The sequence below is a fragment of the Nymphalis io genome, chromosome 2, assembly GCF_905147045.1.
Source record: "Nymphalis io chromosome 2, ilAglIoxx1.1, whole genome shotgun sequence".
Taxonomy (NCBI): domain Eukaryota; kingdom Metazoa; phylum Arthropoda; class Insecta; order Lepidoptera; family Nymphalidae; genus Nymphalis; species Nymphalis io.
In genome coordinates, this window is record NC_065889.1 from 13245453 (window position 1) to 13271055 (window position 25603).

At 33.6% G+C, this 25603-nt stretch overlaps 1 protein-coding gene across 2 annotated transcripts in view; it reads left to right on the forward strand.

Annotated features, from left to right (window-relative positions):
- The first annotated feature begins 21449 nt into the window (after positions 1-21449).
- LOC126776374 (neuroligin-4, Y-linked-like) overlaps positions 21450-25603 on the forward strand; it is a 75802-nt gene continuing 71648 nt past the window's right edge. For both annotated transcript variants that reach the window (XM_050498854.1, XM_050498863.1), the window contains exon 1: positions 21450-21550. The gene's annotated coding sequence lies outside the window, so the exon portion shown is untranslated. The remainder of the gene's footprint in view (positions 21551-25603) is intronic.

Here is a 25603-nt window from a genome sequence, read left to right on the forward strand (position 1 = left end):
TTTATCCTTGCGGCATGTCAAACCCATCGTACCTTAAGCTATCTTACATATCAAATTTTATCTTATAGGATTTATAATTACGTTATATACTGTCAGACATCAGACTGCATATTGCTTTGGCCACTGTAAACGTGGGATCTGATAAAGCACTTTGCTTAACTCCGACATTTAACCGACATAGCTGAAATCTATTTATCAATGCTTCCCTAGGGTCTCTATATTTATTACATTCTACTAAAACATGATGTATGTCATCTATCTTACCACAAACATTACAATTACGGGAATCAGCCTTTTTTATGAGAAAAAGAAAATTGTTACAAGGGTCATTGACCGGAGCGAAGTCTACATAATATTTTAGTATGCGACCTACTCATTTTAACATTTTCGAACCATGGAATAAAATACTTCTTTTTTTATCATCACTTTTACTAATTCATATTATAATTTTAACCCGATGGCAGTAACAAGACGAGCTCAGAATACATATGTAGCTTTATTTTTTTCCTGAAGCACTCACTGAACACTCCCTGTGTTAACAATTTTATTGGCCTGAATTCATATTTAAATGCAAGACCTCGGGATCTGACACGAAACAAACGAGACATTAGGTGAGGTTCGATTTATGTACGACGATATTGCTGGTGGTCGCATGAGGTTGACACTCTCCCATAGCCTCCCTGAGCCGTAACAAAAACGGTCATTGCAGTGGTTTTAGTGGGTATGAACCAAAATCCGGTTACCTCTGCCATGGTATGTGGTACTTTTCTGTCACTTCGTGAAAAAACAAAAGATGTTAATTGAGAATAAAAATGATGTGTCGACTCAAAATTAAAAGAAAATTGAATGGTGATGGCAAAATTCACATTACCATTTTAATTTTTTTTTAATGACTTATTTATATTACAAAAGAATTAAGGGATCATTGGGTGTTAAGCTGTGGTGAGCCATCATTTCTCTTTAAAATAATTCTACATTTTCCTATTCATATATCTAGCACCTCTCTCTGAAATGTCTATAACGCCTATGTCCAACCAACAAAGAAAACATAGCAGCTGTAATAGCACTTATTCAAATTGTATTTAGAGCTATTATTGCTCCCCATAACAGCATCTAAACATACTGATATTCTGTAGTTCAAGGCATAATAAAATGGCGATGTAAAATTTTTTATATACAATATTCAACTTTAATAATTTTCGATGTGACATTTATAAGCTTGATTTGAAATAATAAATTTATTATTGAAGACTATAATATAAATTTAAGCGTATATATTATTTTTCTTGTTATTTTTTTCTTTTTATTTATATCAATTACAATTTATGTTATGATTATGATTAAATATATATATGTGTTAGATGGAATGGAAACATTATTGATTTTTGTTTATTATTTAAACCATAATTTTAGAATATAACAAGAGTTTGTTTCGCATATTAATGAGTATGTACCGTAACAGCCTGTGAATGTCCCACTGCTGGGCTAAAGGCCTCCGGACTTCTTTTTGAGGAGAAGGTTTGGAGCTTATTCCACCACGCTGCTCCAATGCGGGTTGGTGGAATACACATGTGGCAGAATTTCAGTGAAATTAGACACATGCAGGTTTCCTCACGATGTTTTCCTCCACCGTCAAGCACGAGATGATCATCGGTTAAGATTCACGCGTTCTTACCACTAGGCCATCTCGGCTAATAAGTATGTATTTTTTAAAAATTTTGGAAATTGCTATTTTTAAAAAATGTTGATTTAAATGTAATTCATGTATAAAAAATAATAAGCGGACGAAATAAACCAAAAACCAACAGAAGTATCTGATACTATATGATTTTATAGGTGATAGATCTGTTCATTTATATCATATTAATTTATAAGGAGTACGTATATAATATAACATATACACTGTAATGCACGTCATAGGTATTTATACTTGTATACTTGGAAGCAGCTGATTAATAGGGCAAATATTTTAACATAACTATTGCCATTATCCTGTTTTCGTCCACTGCTAGACATAGGCCTCTCCAATAACCGCTTATTTGTATAATGTTACTCCACCTGGATGGAGTAACAATATACAATAAGCTTATTGTAGGAGCGACCTACACTACGCTTGTCAAGACGTGATGTCCACTCCAGAACACGTCTACTCCAACGGTTGACCATTCTGCGACATATGTGACCAGCCCACTACCACTTCAGCGTACTAATCGTTTCGGATATAACAGTATGTTAAATGTAATGTATAATTAAATGTTAAATAATAAGAAAAATAAATAAAGTATATGAATTGATTGTGGAGGTAGCCGGTAGTTGTAGCATTAAAATACTAAATAAATATTTAAGCAATTTATAACAAAGCAAATATCAATAACATAAAACGCTTATCTCTTAAGACTTAAGAACAGCCATTACGTCTCTCACATTCCACGACAGCTCGGCTTTGTCCCAAGGGAGACTCCTATCTTATTGTTGAACTTTGATTTACGGCGACGCTGAAAACTCGCTGATCTAAGATTATTTTGAGCGAAACATTTTTCAAAGTACTTCAAATAAGACAGTCTTCGGATATTGTGTAAAAATAGATGAATAATTGATGGATTAGACCGGCGGTGTTGAATAAATTCGGTTGAAACTTGTGCTTGAAATATTTTTAGTTCAAATGGCAGATTAAAATTCTATTATTTTTCAAGGTAATATTTTTGTTAACCAGCTTATGTTAAGAGTAGGGACGAAAATAGCCCAAGCAGTCACGCCATTTCGCTTTTGATACTTACTTATCCTATAAAAATTTGTATTTGAACATTTTTGGAATAAATCATTCGGTGATGCTTTTAAATGGATTTTTATAGTTTATATTGAGACCATGACGTCTGTTACTTTGAGAACTATTTTAAGCAAGCGTTTTCATCATTATTACTACAATGAATGAATGATTTAATTAATTATTATTTCTCTATAATTTACAAGAGCAAGTCATATCAGCTATGTACAGTATCTGTCGAGACTGGTGCCTAAACAAGGGAGATTCTATACATCAGGTCACCGGGCTCTCATCCCTCAATTGATACAACTTCTTCTAATTCTTTTGTTCATTCACAGAAACGCTCAATCACTCAAAGAAGTATGATAAGAGACATAAGATCTTAGGTCCGGCTGTATAATATAGTAGTGCTTCCATCACTGGTGGTAAAGCTTCGTGCAAGCTCGTCTGGGTAGGCACCACCCAGTCATCAGATATTCTACCGCAAAACAGCAGTACTTGATTTTGTTGTGTTCCGGCTTGAAGGGTGAGTGAACCAGTGTAATTACAGGCACAAGGGATATATCATCTTAGTTCCCAAGGTTGGTGGCGTATTGGCTATGTAAGCGATGGTTAACATTTCTTACATGCCTATGTCTATGGGCGTTGGACTACTTGCCCTTTTCGTCCGCCTTCATATTCTATAAAAAAAAATCAACGGTCCAACAACGGACTGACTTGGTACGGCATTAACAACTTTTTATGCATAATCAGGTGATCAGGAAGAGAAACTCTTATATGTATAGTAACGAAAAATACATCAATAACATTATTCGCAAAATATTTGATAACAGTATAGAAATTGCGTCTTTAATCTCGCTAGACAATGTGTTTTAATATTTTTTTTTTTAAAGAATAGGAAGGTGGACGAGCATATGGGCCACCTGATGGTAAATGGTCACCAAACGCCCTTACACATTGGCATTGTAAGAAATGTCAATCATCGCTTATAGCCAATGCGCCACCAACCTTGGGAACTAAGATTTGAAGTCCCTTGTGCCTGTAATTACACTGGCTCACTTACCCTTCAAACCCGAACACAACAATATCAAGTATTGCTGTTTTGCGGTAGAATATCTGATGAGTGTGTGGTACCTACCCAGACGAGCTTGCACAAAGCCCTAATAAAAATAAATGGAACAATATGTAGGCATAAGCACATATTATAAAGCAGAAATCGTGTATTTGTACATTGATTAAATTTATCAAAAACTAATGTGTGTTCTATTATAATAAAGGAATAATAGAACCCGTAAATTTATTCCTTACATATGTACCAGTACAATCCATGTTTTTGTATATTAGATGTGTATTAAAATACTAGAGTGGGTACAAAAGTAACAGAGTACGAAAATGCATATTTTAATTATATCGTGAAAAAACCGATTTCCACGAAGGCGAAGTCACAAACATCTGCTAGTTTCGAATATAAATGTAAAAATTTGATCTCTTTTTTTATGTGTGTAATTCAAGTTAATTTGATCTTTTGTATGTTTGTTTGTATGTATAAACTCAAGTACTACTAAGCAGACTTTAAAAATTCTTTCATTTACATTTTTCCCTGTGAGTCATTATTTGGCGTGCACTGCGAAAACTATTGAAGACCTAGAACAATGTACTACTTGATTGTAGTACTTATCAATACCCACAAAAAAATTGCGGCAATATATATAACTATTATTATATATTTAACTCACAATAACTGCTTTTTATATGTCTCCAGGCGCATTGATGGCCGATGGAGCTGACACGTGTTAGAGTGGAGACACGCTTAGGCAAACGTAGGACGCCCTGTGACAAGATGGACCGACGATTTAAAAAAGGTGGCAGGTACGGGATGGATGCGTACTGCCCAAGATCGGGATGGTTGGCGTTCTATGGGGAGGCTTTCGGCCAGCAGTGGACGGCAAAAGGTTGAAAAAAAAACTGATTTTTGGTCAAATTAGCCAATAAAAACACGGGTAGGTAAACCTCTGTAAATTATTTGAATTGAACTTTCATTTAAAAGTTAGGATTGGTAAATAACAATAATAATAATATCCTGGAACATTATTCACACACGGCCGTCTGATCTCATTCTAAGCAGTGCTTGTACTATGGAAACCAGACAACTGATATACTAAATATACTACTTTTCTTTTGTAAATACATACTTACATAGATAATTACACCCAGACTCAGGACAAACAGACATCTTCATGCACACAAATGCCTGTCCTGGGTGGAAATCGAGCCCATAACCTTCGGCGTGAAAGGCAGGTAACAACTACGCCAACCAGCCCGTCGAAATAATGCAAAAAGAAAGAAAAATGCAGGCTAACCACGGATATCGGGAGCGAACAGTGCTACGCTTAGTCTATTATTTACCTACACATTTTATTTTGTTGTAAACTTTTTTTTTAGAATAGGAAGGAGGACGAGCATATGGGCCACCTTTTTTATATATTCCGGAAAAGCAAATGACTCCACTCCACCTGATGGTAAGTGGTAGTGGAGTCCAAACGCCGCGACGGCTAGTACAGTCGATAATGTTCTGCACTAGCCGCCCCCGCCTTGCCAGCCCGCAAGATGCCTCTTCACGCCTCGTTTGAAGGAATCCAGGTTGTAAGAGGAGGGAAACACGTGTGCTGGTAAAGAATTCCATTTTTTAGTGGTGCGACAAAGAAAAGATTTGCCAAATTTCTTCGTGCGCGATGGAATTGATGTCACAGTAAGGCGGTGACATCGAGAGCCAGCACGCGTAGACTTGTGAAGGAAAGAGGAAGCGGGAATGAGGGAGAATAATTTCTCAGAGCACTAGCCATGATACATTCTATAGAAAGTGATTAGCGCTGTTATGGTACCTGATGGTAAGTGGTCATCAACGCCCATAGACAATGGCATTGTAAGAAATGTTAACCATCGCTTACATCACCAATGCGCCACCAACCTTGGGAACTAAGATGTTATGTCCCTTGAGCCTGTAATTAGAAACAGTTGAGCAGTTTGTAATATATATTTTTTACTTTAATACGCTATATAAAACGTTTAGCGGCCAGGGTGCACTTTGAACTTTGAAGATAACAGCCTGTGAATGTCCCACTGCTTGGCTAAGGCCACCTCTTGAGGAGGAGCTTATTCCACTACGCTGCTCCAATGCGGGTTTGTGGAATACACATGTAGCAGAATTTCCTGTTATATATGTTATATACGTTTTCCTTCACCGTAAAGCACGAGATGATTTATAATAATAAATTAAGCACATGAAAATTCAGTTTTGCTTGCCCGGATTTAAGCCTATTATCATCGGTTAAGATACACGCGTTCTTATCACGGCTTTTAACTATATACATACATAATTTAAATTAATCATCATTATTATTATTATTATTTAATAACTTTATTACACACTCACAACGAAAAGACAAACACAAGTAAAAAAGAAAAATAAAAGAAAAATAAAAGTTCAAGAGAAGCGATGTTATATAAATAAAATTGTGGCCCTCAACATGATGCGTGCAAGGGCGGTCTTATCACTCAAGTAGTGATCTCTTCCAGACAACCCTACCCTGCATTAAGATGCTGGCAGGACCTAACGGGCGAGTGCATTATACATACATATATATAATGTAAACAATACATACACAAAGATACATATATACATTTATAAACCATACAACATATATCAATACATATATACATAAATACATGCATAGCATTTATAATATTGAGAGTGGACAGATGAATTGTGAAGGAAGTAGATAGGTTACAGAGATAGGTAATAGTTTTTAGTACGAATTTTGAAGATAGAAATTGTAGAGGATTGACGGATATCTGATGGAAGTGTATTCCACAGTCTTACTGCCTTTGCCGTGAAAGAGTTAGCATATAGTTTAGAGTGACATATAGACAAACTTAATTTGTTGTCACTCTGGGAGCTAAGATTAAGTTGAAGAGTTGAGTCCGAACCAAGAAAATTAAAGCGTTCCTTCAGATAGGGAGGAGTACAGGGGTGAAATAGAATATAATAGAGGAGAGAAAGAACATGTAAGTTGCGGCGATCTTTGATTGTAAGCCACCTAAGGGTAAAATTTACTGGTGGTAGAGCTTTGTGCAAGCTCGTCTGGGTAGGTACCACCCACTCATCAGATATTCTACCGCAAAACAGCAGTACTTGTTATTGTTGTGTTCCGGTTTGAAGGGTGAGTGAGCCAGTGTAATTACAGGCACAAGGGGCATAAAATCTTAGTTCCCAAGGTTGGTGGCGCATTGGCTATATAAGCGATGGTTGACATTACTTACAATGCCAATGTCTAAGAGCGTTTGGTGACCACTTACCATCAGGTGGCCCATATGCTCGTCCGCCTTCCTATTCTATAAAAAATAAAAGAACGATACTCTGAAATATGGTCAAATTTCTTCAGTCCCTATATAATCATATATATATAATCATCTTAGGAGTTATGGCAAAATTAAAATTCTCGCGCAAGAAAATTAATATGGCGGTAATCAATGCGGTGGCGAAGTAGCCGGTGCAAAGGTTTCGTATGTAAATTCGTATGTACTGTGTTTATTTAATGATAGAGCTTTTTGTACGCCCGCATGAAATATTTAGTACATTTGTGTTCCGGTTTGAAGGGCGAATTATATTGTCTCATAATTACAGAAACAAGGGACATAACATTATGTAATCGATACATTTTTATACAATACTTATACAATAAGTCAATCGTTCTGGCAATTAGTCGAATAGCTGTTCATCTACGGACTTGATTTCTGTTCGCTGGCTTGAACTATCAACTAGACTAAATCTTAAACTTTTTTGCCGCCAGACCCTTTGAAGATCCTTCGCGAATCGCGTGTAGAAGCAGTGATATTAGGAAAATAAGTCAGTCTTAACTTAATATAATTATTATTGACACTTTTAAATAAACATTAGTGCTAGTGTCTTTTGTATGGGTGCCAACCAACCAAAATAACTGGTAAAGGCTGGTAAAGCACACGTGATAAATACCGAGTCGCATACTTGGGTGGGGTTTATAAATAATTTGTATATATTTTGCACAAAGTGGCTGAACTACGTCGGTTTTTTGTTCAAAAACTTAACAAATAACTCAAACGTCATGTCATTTCAAGGTAAAAGTTGTTTTTTTTCCCTCTTTGCTATTCCCATTGGAATAGAAAGTGAAGATCAGGTAAAATTCCTATTCAATTGGAAAGAAAGACATCTGTTTCGTTCAAAGAAGGTTCAAAATATATAGTGTATATTTAATGAAGCTTCTTCATCGTTCACACAAAAGTGCCTGAATATTTTTTCCTTGCGAGATGAAGAGTGAGCGAGTCAGTACCTTTATTAGTACGACAGTGAAAGCATTATATCGTCTGCCCGCATGTTCGAACCGACCTATGTTTCTTTTTTTATATAGAATAGGAAGGTGAAAAAGCCGAGATGGCCCTGTGGTAAGAACGCGTGAATCTTAACCGATGATCGTGGGTTCAAACACGGGCAAGCACCACTGAATTTTCATGTGCTTAATTTGTGATTATAATTCATCTCGTGCTTTACGGTGAAGGAAAACATCGTGAGGAAACCTGCATGTGTCTAATTTCACTGAAGTTCTGCCACATGTGAATTCTACCAACCCGCATTGGAGCAGCGTGGTGGAATAAGCTCCAAACCTTCTCCTCAAAAAGAGGAGAGGAGGCCTTTAGCCCAGCAGTGGGACATTCACAGGCTGTTACGGAGGAAGGTGAACGAGTATATGGGCCACCTGATGGTAAGTGGTCACCAAACGCCCTTAGACATTGGCATTGTAAGAAATGTCAACCATCGCTTATAGCCAATGCACCACCAACCTTGGGAAGTAAGATTTTATGTCCCTTGTGCCTGTAATTACACTGGCTCACTCACCCTTCAAACCGGAACACAACAATATCAAGTATTGCTGTTTTGCGGTAGAATATCTGATGAGTGGGTGGTACCTACCCAGACGAACTTGCACAAGGCCCTACCACCAGTAAACGACTAATGTATCAACGACTTCAATTTCTGCTTTGTTGAAATAACGTAAATTTTTATAAAATGTTTCGAACTTTGAAATTTTATAAAATACACTAGAAACCGGAATAAACGCCTGCCATTGAATTTTTCCATAAAAAATTTGTATACTTTAACATATTAAAACTGCAGACGTGCTGCGAACACGTTTTAAAAGATAATTTTGTCGTTTTTTTGCTTCTGGACACGCCTAAAGGAACCATCGAGGGGACACCTAGCATCAATATGAAGTTTGCCAACATACCGTAAGTTTGCCGATCGCTGGCTTAGGCTATAAGCCTTGGGAGATAAAACAAAACAATGTACTAGAAAATTGTGCGTCTTAAAAATGCCTACAGAAAGTATAAGCGATAGCATATGTCTATCTTCTATGGTACACTCACAATAACTATTACTAAGATGTCTATCTCATTATGTGGGACAGATGTACGATGAACCACCACTCACACATAGAAGATAGAATCTAAGAATAAAATAACCTATGAACAAATACGCAGGACGTGCTGTATATATGCTTTATGCATATATATTACTAATGTTTATACCTATATGTATTTGTCGCGAATTCAAATGGATTCCCATTTTAATGGCCGCCATTGTCGTCCAATATGTTGATTTTATTAAATCAATCAGTCTGCACGTCCGGTGCTGGCGCTGTCTTGAGAGCAAGAGACCAAGAGGGTGGCTAGACAAACGATCACACACACTACTGACAGATACACCATTATATTTTATATTTCCATTATTCAGCTGTACAATATAATAGGCACCCGTCTTATATTTTCACAGCTTGACGTCTGACAACCGACCAGTAACGCATTAGATGTCAATCACCTTGTGTGGTGTTGCTATTCTAATAAAAAAGTGACGTCGTATACCCGCTTAAATTTATTATCTCTGACATATTTATAGGAAAAAATCCTTATTTTACCCGATGGACGGAACGGATAAAATAAGGCTAGTCGCTACAGAACTTTAAAAATAAGTCCAGTCTAGAAAATAGAGCACCTGATGGTAAATAGTTACATGACAATGCACTATAACAAATATTTACCAACTTATACATCGCCAATGCATCACCAACATTGGGAATTGAGATGTTACATCTCTTGTGCCTGTAATTACACTCATCATTTGCGTTAGAATACGTGATACTCAGGCTTGTACAATTTGCAAACAAGTGAAACTATATCATAAAAGCATTATAGAAAACAAGCGACATTACATTTTAAATGGAAGCTTTATTACACAACAATCAGTCCATGGAAGCAATAATATCTTCAAAGAATAAAATTAAACATCCAATGATAGGCTTTTAAATACGAGTATTTGAATAAATGACTACTAATCGTTACGAAGCTTCGACTGAAGTTAAAAATCTTCTCATTTAGCCTCTTTTATTTACAATTCAGACTCGTGTCTAACTTCAATACTTATTTACAGTACTTTGAAGCGCTTTCGTCTTTCTCTTGAACTACAATAATTGGAGTCCTTTGTAAGTACAATGCATTAAATGGGTGATTCATTGTTGTTTCTTTGTAAAAAATTAAATTAATTTATATTCTCGTTTTGCGAAAATTAGGTTCAATGTCCCTTTATTTCTGTTGTCTGAGAATTATTATTTTAGAAGGTTCATTTCTCACTTTTAAAGAAAATTTGGGTCTGTGATTCCATTTAAATATTATATTTAAAATATGTTTTAAAAATAATTAAAACAAATTATTAACATAAACACTACTATTATATATTACTATTAATACTTTTGTCCTTGTCCAACGCTGTCGTTTGTTGTTTTTTTTTAAATTCAAAATAGATAGGCACACTGTCAAATGGGTCACCTGATAATCACCACCCATAAACATTGTGCCTGTTATTACGCTGTGATATGGAATATTCCTTTTTATCGACATGCATGAAGACTAATATTATCTCTTAGTGTGCGAATCGCATCGTTTCGTCCTTGTTATTATAACAAACGTAATAACAGCCATACATTATGGCATTGTCCATTATGATTATAAGCTAGCGATTCACCCGCAGCTTCGCCCTCGTCAAAATCAAGAATCTAGTTAAACGGGATAAAAAGGCGAAAAATGTTAATTATGTTATATTTTAGCTGTCATAAAGCGTGATGAAGTAACAAATATTCATATCAAACACAACCTTTCGTATTTATGATACGTGTGATTATCATTATTTTAGTAATAAAAAAAATATTACTTTGAATTATTGTAATCATATACCATATTAGGGGTACTATATATTACGAAATGTGTAATTTATTCCAGCTAACTATTAATGAAAACCAAACCTTAAAGATTACCTTATAACTAATGATAAAGATAAAAGGTGTAGAAAAAAGGTTACAGAAAAAACTAACGAAACCTTGTAAACAATTAAACTGTAACAAATAATAAAACTAAGCAATTTATATATTTAGCACACCGCCATCTATGGGCTAATGGCCGCAACGTATATTTTAACAACAAAAATACGTATGATTTTATAACTTTTGATAGACTCAACCGATTTTAATGAAATAAATACTAAAATGCCGTGAAATACATTTTATATTTTCCTAATACATTTTATTTGCACTTAGCATTCATTGTATGTATATATTTATGCTACTTTTACAATACAATAAAAAATACATACAAACTAGATTTGAAGATTTTTATGAACTATATTTTTTTATTTACATATCCATGAGTTACATTGCTTTTCGATAAAAAAGGCGAGCTCCAGAGTTATTGGATATTTCGTCGCAGACGCCAACCGACACCTATACGGTAAATGGATGTCACCCGTCATTTAAGCGCCCTGTTAACGATCAAATTGCTCGTCGAATGTTACGTGATTGTCAGTTAGTATGTATCATGCAGTTTTTTTTGGGGTCAGAGGGCCAACAATTACCGAAAACAAAACAAAATAATATTTTGTTGTGATACAGTAACAGCCTGTTAATGTCCCACTGCTGGGCTAAGGCCTCCTCTCACTTTTGAGGAGAAAGCTTGGAGCTTATTCCACCACGCTGCTCCAATGCGGATTGGTAGAATACACATGTGGCAGAATTTCAATGAAATTAGACACATGCAGGTTTCCCCACGATGTTTTACTTCACCGTCAAGCACGAGATGAATTATAAAAACAAATTAAGCACATAAACATTCAGTGGTGCCTGCCCGGGGTCGAACTCACGATCATCGGTTAAAATTAACGCGTTCTCACCACTAGGCTATCTCGGCTGTGATAATAAAAATCTCATTCAGAGCCTGTAATAATTAGTACAGTTACCAAAATCAAACATATTATTTATATATTTCAACATTCTTAAAATGCATCAAAAGTACAAACAGTTAAATAATAAACAGATGTAAGTAATTTTACTAGTGGTAAAATAATTAATAATGCATAATAATAAGGAAATACGTCTTATTCACAATTTGTAATACAATGGCCGAAATACTAGAGATGATTTTTCCTTCTTCGTATAGTAAGCAGATATATTATTCAATTGCTTATTTTTCGGCTTTATACTTCAAATCCAAAGCGTTTATTATTTTATTATTATATAGATTATATTAAAAAAATATATATATCATTAAAAAATCTTTCAAAGGCGTCACTCTTCAGTGTCATTCGCATACATTTTCCCATTTTTTAAATATACTAATATTAAATTCTTTGAATGTACGCCTGAGGGTTTTGCAACGGCGTTCGTTTTCATGATGAACACAATCACACTGAAACACCAAGAGATTAAAGGTCGCAAATATATATCAAAACGTAAATATGTTTTAATATGAAATTCCTTATCATGACATATTGTTAAAAGTCAGCTGTTTATATTTGGTATTCATTGAAAATAATATCTGTCGCTAGCTTTAACTCGCATTTAATTGAAATTAAAATATACATGTTATAAATAACAGGAAGTGTATTTACCTATTCAATTAAGAAAACACGGAATAGTTTGACACAAATTACGAGAGCGTAAGTTGTATTCTTACTTATGCAATATTTTTATGGACTCTATCGAACTTTATTTGATAAACATAATGCGTGCATACAAAAATACGGTATGCACTTTCCTGTTAATTAAACTTACGAAAAAATTACAAATTCTTCAAAATAATATCTGCATTTTGAAGTGTCGATGTATTAATTGGATGCAACATTACAATATTAAGAGTCCGTAGCGGTATTGGTAACAAACTCGAAACTCACCCCAGAAAATGTCATGAATTGTCAGAAAGTGATATGCGATATTGATCATAATATTAATAATATTTCAAGAATACACATATGAAATAGCAAACCACCATAAGTCGATTGTCTAAATTTATAATGAAGTTCTCACATAATAACACTACAGTGTTCGTTCCTAAAATTGGTATTAATACTTTTATTGATATATAAAAAAATATCTCGTTCTAGTTGAAGTGAAACTTCTCCAGACGCTATAAGAATGTCTTTGCTGAATTTTAGTTTAATGTTATGTATATAACGCATTTTATACGAATTAAAATCGTATATAATGCGTTATATATGTATAATTATAAACATATTGTTAAAATGAAGCTTTTATTTTTCAGATGAAGCTTATTGTGGTACTATATAAAAAAGTAAAATTTCAAAGTTAACAATGAATGCAACGTTCCATTTGTAAGGTTTCAGTAAAGCGATTCCGAGTCTAAAAGATTTGCTTATCATGTGTAATGAATTGCATAGATACTTAATTTTAATTAGAGTACTCATCGCATCCTTTGAAAGTATTTTTATTGCAGTATGTCGACTAATGATCGTTAGAGTTCAGTAACAAGAGACGAAGGTTTCCTTCGAATGCGAATAAAGTTCGCCATTTGTTCAACCAGCGCCGTTCCTCGTTTCGAACTTTAACCTAACGACTTAAAGTGATTGTGCTCCCAACTTTGAATGTATTGTTTATTTTTATGAAACTCTTTTGTAAAGGGATATTTTGTATCTGACAGCATAACGTTTTCGCTTTGTTTGTAAAAGAAAAAAACGCGAAATTTCGATTCAATTTATTTAAAAAGGGACAGTTTTGTATCTTTTTTTAAGCACAATATTTATTGAAATATAAGGTTAAAACATGTAGTTTAAATAAAAAAAATGTTCTAACGATATTGCATAGCGCAAAATTGAGTTGGTAATAGTTTTATAATATTGTTAAATTTGAAATAGGTCGCTATAATCTTATAATGTAGATCGCAAAAAAAATATGAAAACATTTTTTTAAAGGATATTCTGTTGCTTTATAAAAACATTATTTGTAAAAGTCAGCGATTCACATCTCTAGCATGAGGGAAGAGGTAAATATAAAATACTATACAAACAAACTTCGCCATATGAATAACAAAAAAAAGATTCGATGTCGGTATTGATCGATAATCGTTTTGGTTTGACAGATGATAAAAAATATTACAAAATCACTAGTTTTTAATGGCGAAAGTTAAAAGTTAAGTATAGTAAGTAATCTATATGACGGCAACCAAAGCCCGATATTATATGCTCTCGGCCGTCTGTTTCTGTCCTCTGCCACCATCGCACCTTAAGAGAGCGTCATGCCGTTTGGCGTTACGGCATACGTGTTGGTTTACGTAAGGCGTGCCAATAGACGTTTCACATCAGTAATAATAACTCACAGACCATACCACTTCCATGATCACAATTTTGTGTTTTTTTTTTTATTGGAAGTCAATTCATATTATCATATATGTCATATAGACATATATCACTAAACATATAATTTGTTACTCTTCAGCGATATTTTGACTAGCGTAGCTATAAACCATCGTATCGACATAACATACTTTGTGAATATGACCTCAACACATCAAGTTGCTGTCGTTCGAAAGTATTGCGATTACAAACTGACACCTTGAACGCAAAATGGCCACACCGTTCTACGATGAAACAATGAAGCCCATAATTAAAAATAATAATAATAATAATAAAAATCCAAATAAATTATTAATATAAATATATGACTAAATAGCAGTTATTGTTATTATTATTAGTATTTTCATGTAAATAACATAGCAAACGTGGAATCGGTTTGTATTCGTTAATTTTTTAGTAAGTTATTTACTTAGATATTTTTTTTGAAATTACCAATTATAAATATAAACAATAAACTTCGCAATAGGCTTCGAATTTTAATTCCTCCGTGTAACGATTAATTGGCCTAAAGGTCTGAAACACTACGATTATTCGACTAGACCGAGTTCGATTCTGACCTCAAAACATAATATTGTGAAAATACATACACACACACAAACACACACACACACACACACACACACACACACACGTACCAACGCTAACATAAGCATGGACGTCTTATTTACTTTATTTTATATTTTGTATTATTTCTTACATCCCAGCTTATACATTTATTTTTATTTTTTGTTCATATAAACGGGAGTGGAGGCCTGGTGTCTTGTAGAACAGTTTATCTATTGCAAGTACCAGTCTTCACATTAATTAGCTGTTATGTAAATGTTACATTTTACTTTGTAAGCTTTTTGTGAAGAAAATAAATAAATATATTATTATTATTATTATTATTATTATTATTATTATTATTATTATTATTATTATTATTATTAATAGACAGTTTATCGTAAGGGATAGACTCGTGGCTATGCGTCACTGTCATCCTAATGTTAATATAATGAAATCGTTGAAAGGACAAACAATATAAGTATTTTAAATTAATGTAAATACTAACAGAATATACAAATAATAGAAGTGTATTTTTACTTAAATTTAAATTTTTTATTTAAATTAAGCTGTATTAATTTTGTACCAATTTAGCGACATACTGTGTATTTGCTATAAAAAGCTATATAATAAAAAGAGATAAATTATTATTAAGAGTGCCAATAATATAGAAATTTTGCAAATATCTATATTATATTCTACTGGTGGTAGGGCTTTGTGCAAGCTCGTCTGGGTAGGTACCACCCACTCATCAGATATTCTACCGCAAAACAGCAATACTTGATATTGTTGTGTTCCGGTTTGAAGGGTGAGTGAGCCAGTGTAATTACAGGCACAAGGGACATAAAATCTTAGTTCCCAAGGTTGGTGGCGCATTGGCTATAAGCGATGGTTGACATTTCTTACAATGCCAATGTCTAAGGGCGTTTGGTGACCACTTACCATCAGGTGGCCCATATGCTCGTCCACCTTCCTATTCTATAAAAAAAAAATATATTTAACAGTTTAAAGATGTCACTTCTATCCGCAGGCCCTATGACTGCCTGTTTTTTAAACAATAAAATTGTTTATATACGAGTAATAATTAAGATGGAATATTCACTCGCTACCTGTCTCGACCCAACTTTGCTCGTGTAAGAATAAGTTACCTCATTTTACATCTTAAACAATATAAATTATTTTTATATTTATATATTTAGGATCACCAAATAAATATTAATATTATTATATTAATACAAACATAATTGTACTAATAGGCCCAAGTAGTGTTAAAGAATTTCAAGAATGTTCCATGCACTTAATCAAATATCTTGTAACATCTAATTCAAACCACTTCACCTAAATTAATAATGTAAATTTATATTATAAAAATAATTGCAACATAGCACGTTTTTACTAGTTTATAATCACTAGAAATCAGCGCATGAAATGATCTTAGTGTCCACACCCACGTTAATTTAAGTTAAAAATGGAACAGTCCAACTCGAAGTGTTAATGATAGAACAAGACCCTAGTATTGTGAATGCGTGAGGTGGGAATCTCACGTGTCCTGATCTAAGCGGCTCTGAGAAAGACGGCAACCGGGATCGCCTTATGCTCATGTCCATGACCCGAGACGATAACGTACCACCATTGACCGTTTGATTTCCTAAACATAAATAAAAAAAAAGAAGCTTTCACTACAAATAAGTCAAAAATCACAGAACATTTCTTTTATTTACCAAATGTTAACAATAATGTGGACTTGAAAACAGATATATTCAATGGCCGATTTAAATGTTATATACATAAAGAGGAGTTCAGAGAGAACTTCGAAATTGATTCGAGTTAGGTACACATATCCAACACAAAGGCGAGGTGAAGCGCCGTAAACTAAACTCACAAATGAAAGTTCCGGGACCTCAATGGACCTAGTGGAGGATGGTTCCAAAACTGTTGATTCTAACTCGTAAACACAATTTTGGTTTGATTTACAAGCTGAAAGGAGTTTACGAAAGCTATTAACATGATTTTTGGTCTGGTCATAGTGCTTCTCTGGTATCAAGAAGATATTAAATGACGGTTTATTCCAGAACTGCACTTGTGTATAAATATATGTGGTAGAATTTAATCTGCAGACGTCAGGTGAAATTTCCGCACTATATTTTGTGTCTAAGCTAAATATGGAATAAATTGTAAATAAATTTACCAGGTAATTATGCAGTTGGAAAATCAATGGTGTAACAAATTGTCATGTTTGAATATTTTAAGTATAAATATAGGTTGCGCTTATTTAATAATTCGGGATTTTCTTAAATGGTATAAAACTTAATATTAATGACCCAATAGCAATGAGAAGACAAAGATGTTCAATAATGATGTTAGTAATTGTAACAAATTTTAAATTTTTATATTAAGGAAATGTGCATATCAATTTCGTTTGATAAATTGTGACGGATTTACTTGATTAACAATCTCGCCACGAGAGAGCTTCTTATCACCCATAAATTCATTCTTCTTCTTAGTCCATACGCTCTTAGAAAAGCGATCGTGGTCTTCATGAAGTAGTAGTTGATATTATTATTTTCAGAATATTATGCCATCTTTCCATTAACAAATTAATTCGTTAATTGTATAATACCTTTAGCACACAAGCGTACATTTTTTTTTTTAATTTAGCAACTGAGGCATTTTAATAGCTTTCTGGGATCCTGTTGTAGAACCGTATATACACCCCACAAAAGAATTACTGACTATGCAGTCGAGAAACAGGAGTAATTAGTTGGTGTTTGTTCCTTGTACTAATGTTTTGAGAATCACCTTTTCTAACAAAATCATTAATATTTTTCCGTACATACATAACATTATATAATATGTATTGAGAAGCAACAGTTAATATTTTATATATATGATAAATATGTACATTTTACCTTGTCCTTTGTAAAGTTCACATAAATTACAAGAAAGTGTATCAAGAGGCTTGTTCTAAGCCGAGGACATCTTAGTTCGTGCTAACCACAAACAGCTGTTTGTGGTAAAAGTTAAGTCAAAGTCAGCTAACGACCGTTTCATTCCTACGATGTGCTATTATGAAATATCATAATATGATTATGTTTTCAATATACTCGTAATAAATATTTGGCGGTATGGTTGTGCAAGCCCTTCTGAGTAGGTACCACATATTCAACGTATATGCTACCGCCAAACAGTGATGCTTACTATTTCATGTTTCTGTTTCGGTTTGAAGGGTGAGTGAGCCAGTGTAACTAAAGGCACAAGGAACATAACAACATAGTTCCCAAGGCGCATCGACGATGGGATGAATAAGAGATAGTTAATATTTTAAAATTCTTCATAAAATCATGTCCAGTAAGTTTTGTAGTACATAAAACAGTTTTTTCTAAATACTCAACTTATTGAGTGTGTGTGCTGATGCTTATAAAACTAAACTATTTTCACATTTAAATTAATTGCTTGTTGTTTTCATTGATTTCATTAAATAGTTAAACTAAATTATATATTTCATAAATACATATTACTATTATTTTATAAAGAATCCTATAAATTAAAAAAAATAATCTTCATTTATCTCGTGGTCGTAGAATGATTGGATTTCCTAAAATTTCCTATTCATTATATGAAACCCGAAATTTACATTTAAAAAGGATCGCCTTAACAATAAAGGCAAGCTAATAAATTATTTCATAAGTTTAAGAAGATGGAAGTGATGAAAGAATTGAAGTTGAAAAAAATGTTTGAAATTCGAACGCAAATAATACGCTTAACTTCAGGAAAGTGGGGGAAGTAATTTAATACTGTAACACCGATTATTATACCGTCATTATTTTTAACAATTGGTCGTAGTCTATTAGTACTAAATCTTGTTAACAGATGGCGCTATCTGTATTTTAAATCGAATTCGAAGTGTTATAAGATATTTACGAATAAGTTAACCTTCTAGCCGTATAATAGTGCTTCCATATCAACACTATTTAAAATATTCTATATAATACATGCCTTTCTAGCTACGATTAAAAACCACTTCAAAATGGAATTCCTTACCAGCATACGTGTTCCTCTCCTCTTACAATCTGGGTTCATTCAGACGAGGCGTTAAAAGGTATCTTCCGGGCAGGCAAGGCGGGAGTGGCTAGTTTAGAACATTCTTCCCGACTGCACTGGCCGTCGTCGTGTTTGGACTCCACCACCACTTACCATCAGGTAGAGTGGACCAATTGTCTTCCCGGATTATATAAAAAATATATTTTTAGATGTTATATTTACATGGTGGCAAACGATATATGATATTAGTGTTGATTAAATAACCTGTGTAATATACTACCATCTTCTGTATCCTCAATTAAACGCCCTACGTGGATTCAAGAGGATTCTTATCAATCATCGATGGTTTCGTTTGCACGTGAAAACCTTGGAAATAAAAGTCAATTGTGCAAACACACTTTTCAAACATAATATAAATGCCGTTATATTTCATCCATTGGCGACGAAAGTACAGAGAGAGCACCAGAGAGTGGTTCATTTTTTGCCTAGAGAATTGGAATTGCTTTTCAATGTGGAAATGCCACTACCAATCTTGCCCCCACGTATTGTATTATATTGTAAAGTTGGTATTTTTAATTTTAATTTGTATACTCTTATGTGAGGACTTAAATAGTTTATGTAATAAAATGTCTCCAAAATATGAATAACGGTTTAAATATATAATATATCCAAATAAGATCTGGATGCTGAATGGTTTACTAAGCGCACAATAATAGAACATATAAATGATATAATGTATATAAATAAATAGGCAAAATTAATGAAGATAATCACAATTAAAATATAAGTTACAATTACGTCAAAATATTTGCGTCTATGTATTTTGTGCTGGCTTACAAACAAACAAATAACCTCATTATCACAATTATCATTCAATTGGATAATTTCTACTAGTAATGCAAATGCGTTGCACTCCCATTGCAACGGTTGTAAGCAATTATCCAATATGGCTCGCGCGCCATATTTTACGTTGATGGTGTTAAAAACAAGTTTATAAAGTTTCAACTAAATCCACAAATGTTGAGGCCACGAATACACATACTCATTAATTTTAATAAAATTAAATATAGGAAATCATTAAATTATATCTATGAATTACTTAATACATACACTATTAGACATTTTACTGGTGGTAGCGCTTTGTGCAAGCCCGTCTGGATAGGTACCACCCATTCATCAGATATTCTACCGCAAAACAGCAGTACTTGTTATTGTTTTGTTCCGGTTTGAAGGGTGAGTGAGCCAGTGTAATTACAGGCACAAGGGACATAATATCTTAGTTCCCAAGGTTGGTGGCGCATTGGCGATGTAAGCGATGGTAAACATTTTTTACAATGCCAATGTCTATAGGCGTTGGTGACCACTTACCATCAGGTGGCCCATATGCTCGTCCGCCTAACGATTCCATAAAAAAAACAATATAATTTAATGTATCAATAAAACGTGTTACTCTCAAATAATAAGCTAGTATGTATAACACTGCGTTAATAACAATACAAATAATATAATATTATTTTCAAATCGAATAATCACAACGAACAGCAACTTCTGGTCTTTCACAAATGTTTGTTTCATGAAAACTGCGAGGCAAATTCTAAAAAGTTTATAAGTTCCTCAGTTAGAACAGTTGAAGTTTGACATGAGTAAAACATTAGTTTTCTGTTTGAGGAGATCAATATTATTTTTTAACAATTGTTTAAAACTATGACACTTCGTTCGACGAATTCATAGCAAGATTAGGTCAAAGTAAGTCATATCTGTGACATACAAAATTATATTTGAATTCGTTCGAGTAAACTTTTTACAGAACATTCGAACGACGTTTTGCTTATTTCAAAATCGATGCGAGGTTGATAAGCGAGTGAATCATATATTTTTAGTCTTAATAAAAAAATATATTACGTAAAATAATTTGAATTCAAGTAAGATTCTTCAAGTCACTAACTTGTATTCATTTGCTAGCTACACTATTCTATCTCTCGTTTCAAGTATATAATATTTTTTATCAAAGTTTCAAGTAACTTTAGTATCGCTAGATAGGATCTCTTGCAAATAGCGCCATCTGTTCTCTTTTAAACGTATCAGCATTGAAGGTTGCAATCGAGTCAAACCCGCCCTGTGAAATTAGGTTCGTATATCGTATCACATTTCAGACTTCAGTTGCCGTCTGAACGCGGACGCGAGCGGATGTGTTTTCTGCTGTATGATATATTCGAAATTTGAAAATTTTCGAGTTCTCAATACAAATAAAATTCAATTTAATAATTTCTTTATTTAACAAGACACTGTTCGTTACACTAAAGTGTATACTGTGACTAATAAAAATTTGTGAATGTCGGATTGTCTTAAATTTTTAAGTGGCGCTTCTAAAATGTTAGGTGTTAAGTGGATAAGTGGAACTTCAAAATGTTTTTTCAAAGGTACGTTTTCACGTTATATTTAAGATATTGCTTGTTTACGGCTAAATTGCGTAAGTATTCCCTTTGTAAAGGCATTGAATTTTTTGCAGATAGCTTTTATTCACGAAGGCGAGTGCCTTTAGAAAATTTTAATTAGGTAGTTGACTTTTTAATTCGTGAATACTGGAGTGGCAAGAAGGATGTATTTTAATCTTTGCTCGTAAAAAGATATCAAGGACGTATTAAATGGTAGATTGAGAGTTTGAAAATCTTAATAAGAATTGTACTTTAATATTCTATTGAGTGTAGGTTTAAAAGAAATACTCATTTTCGAGTACTTTTAAAGCTTTATTAAGGGAATGTATTTATAAAGTCAGTTTCTATATTTTTATTAAGAAGACTGTAATAATTTTAATTTTAATTTATTTGCTTATTTTCAATAAAAATAATCAGTTATATATATTAAAAGCGTAATTTAATTTTATCTATACGTTCAGTTGTTCTTGCAAATATACTATAATAGTTTTATTAGTATTCTTTTTTTTTTTTTTTTATAAAATAGGAAGACGGACGAGCGTATGGGCCACCTGATGGTAAGTGGTCACCAACGCTCTTAGACATTGGCATTGTAAGAAATGTCAACCATCGCTTACATATCCAATGCGCCACCAACCTTGGGAACTAAGAATTTTATGTCCCTTGTGCCTGTAATTACACTGGCTCACTCACCCTTCAAACCGGAACACAACAATATCAAGTATTGCTGTTTTGCGGTAGAATATCTGATGAGTGGGTGGTACCTACCCAGACGAGCTTGCACAAAGCCCTACCACCAGTATACTATACTAGTTTTATTAGTATTCTATTTATATTCCAAGTTCTTATGGGATTTAATTTTTAAAAAAATCTACCTAAGTGCTTGAGCTGTAATTTTGTACTCTTTCAGTGTTGATGACAATTTTTTTTTTAAGTTTTCTAAATGTTATTAGTTTTTTATGACTTGAATAAATGCTTGTCTTATAAACGTAGGGTAATTTTTTTTATAATGTGTCGTGGTTTTTTTTATATAAAATAACTTCTTCAAAATCAAAATAAACTTTATTTAGAGGTGTAAAGACTATTATTGAATCACATATAAATATGTTTAACTATCGAATCGACAATTAACTCCAATTAAAATTTTTACCAAAGAACAAGATTCAGTATTTATAAATTTTTACGAATAAATTATATAGAATTTAAAATATATGTCCTACTGAAACTTAACGTATACTAAATCAATAGTTTTTGTCATCCATATAAGCTTGTAGAGATATAAAGCGGCATGGATTATTTATTTTTAGTAGGTGCATAAAATTATTTACGTCGAAACGTAAATAAAAATAAAAGATCACGATGAATACCTTTATATAATATTAGATGTTAATACCAGGGATATAATAATTACTAACTACCCGTTTCGGCTTCACACGGGTAAAATAAGGTTCTACACAAAAATGTATGTATCGTGATATATATAACTCTATTGATGTTCGCGGCGAACGCCGGTATAATTCCAAGTCGACATGATTAATCCGACATCTTCAACACTCATCGTCAATTTACAGCCAGTTTACACAAAATCTTCAGGAATTATACGCCAAAACCTTCCTTATGAATTATTTCATCCATTAGTGAAAGTTGTATGGAAATCTGATTTGTAGTTTTTGAGTTCATCGCCTTCACACAGACAGAGAAACGCGGCGTTGATGAGTTTGTTTTATAATTTGTAGTGATATAGTGATACTATAAGAAAAAATACTGATTACTATAAAGAGACTGGTATAAATATTTATTAATTTTTATTCTTTCAAAAACGTTCGAAAACTAAATACTCAGTTTCAACTTCTTTGAAAACGACTTCATGTTTTTGCGCATTTCAAAATAATTTACATTTATTTTTGATAATTTGTTTTTAATTAATGATTGTCTAGTTAATCTAGTAGCAAGTTTATATGGCTATTTAAGTTCTTGTTATATGTTAATTATGCAAATCATTGCATTTGTCATCACAATGGCACAGTGGTAAGAACGCGTGAAGCTTAACCGATGGTTGTGGGTTCAAACCCATTCAAGCACCACTGATTTTTCATGTGCGTAATTTGTGATTGTAATTCATCTCGTGCTTGACGGTGAAGGAAAATATCGTGAGGAAACCTGCATGTGTCTAATTTCACTGAAATTCTGCCACATGTGTATTCCACAAACCCGAATTGGAGGAGCGTGTTGGAAATAAGCTCCAAACCTTCTCCTCAAAAAGGGAGAGGAGGCCTTTAGACCAGCAGTGGGACATTCACAGGCTAATACTGTACTATCATCACGATTTATTTCTTCAACGCTAAACATATGATTTATTTACATACACTTAACAAATAAATGAATCGAGTCCTTGTCACGAATTAAGCCCGTTATAGATTTAATACTAATAATAATGACTGCTTTGTTGGTCTACTGGCTAGATATAAGGCCGCTGACCCGAGAACCTTGGGTTCAATTCCCAGGTCGGGCCAATAAAAAAGTTATTGGGTTTTTCTGTAAGAAAATCTCAGTAGCCGGGGTCTGGAAGTTGGAAGTGTATACACTCCCGTGCCTTGGAAAGCACAAAAAGACGTTGGTCCTGCGCCTGAACTCTTTCCAGTCGTGTCGAATAGCCGTCCCATCAAATTATGAGAGCTAGGGAATACAGAGTGCGCTTGTGTTTGCGCACACATTCGTGCACGCCTAGCCTGAAATCGGTCTGGAGGACCTTAATTCTGATAATGTTATACTAAATAATAAATAATACATACAATTATAGCATATATATATATATATATAATGAAAGTAAGATAGGACAATCATTATAAGTTAATAACCATAAAGCCGTTTCTTTTTCATTTCTTCCTTGGTAAGAGCCTTTGAATGGCAATTTAAATTAGACACATGCAGGTTTCCTCACAATGTTTTCCTTCACCGAAAAGCACGAGATGAATTATAATGACAAATTAAGCACATGAAAAACTTCAGAAGTGCTTGCCTGGGTTTGAGCCCAAGATCGTCGGTTAAGATTCACGCGTTCTTATCACTTCAGGCCATCTCGGCCTATAACATCCATATTGACTATAAAAACTGCAAAGATTAAAGATACAAAATACAAATAAGTCTTAACAAGTATATTTTTCTCTTCTAAATAAAGACATAATTAATTCCAACAACATTCAAGTTAATAATAGAAATTCTATATTAAAACACGATGTTACAAAATAATACTAAAGTTTTTAAAACGTAAAACAATTCGTAACGGGGCTCTCGAGCTCACCTTTCATCATCAACTCGTATTCATTGTGCACAGTGCTTCTTTTAACAATGCGAATATGCCTTACATTCTCGTAACGAGGTCTGGTACATGTGCTGAAAAATCCTATTCACTCTGTACAAAGGAAAAATTGAATTAACTTGAAAAAACAAAGAATCTGTTCTGAGAATTCGAATTTTGAAACGTAATATGATACGTGTATCGATATGTGTACCTGTACCTGGATTGATTGGAAATTCACGCCTTTCTTGCAGGGATATAACCTCGAAAAACACAATAAAGCATACTATATACACATTAGTGTTCATCCGTATATATTATATACATATTTAAACATGAAAATACGATAAAAAGTAGTGGTGGCTCGATTTTAGCCAATTTTAGGCTTTAAGCAATTTGAATTGACGGTAAATATATGGAATCATGACTCCAACTCAAAACGTCCTCCATTACATGCCAGTGCCGAGGCATTTTATATTATGACAGCTTTGCAGCAATCATGATTGGATCTAAAATATGAAATTACAGTATAGTTGAGTAACAGTAACATCCTGTCCCACTGCTGGGCTAAGGCCTCCTCTCCCTTTTGAGTAAAAGGTTTGGAGCTTATCCACCATGCTGCTTCAATGCGGGTTGGTAGAATACATGTGTATTCTGTATTATATTGGCAGTATTTCAATGAAATTAGACACATGCAAGTTTCCTTACGATGTTTTCCTTCACCGTCAAGCACGAGATGA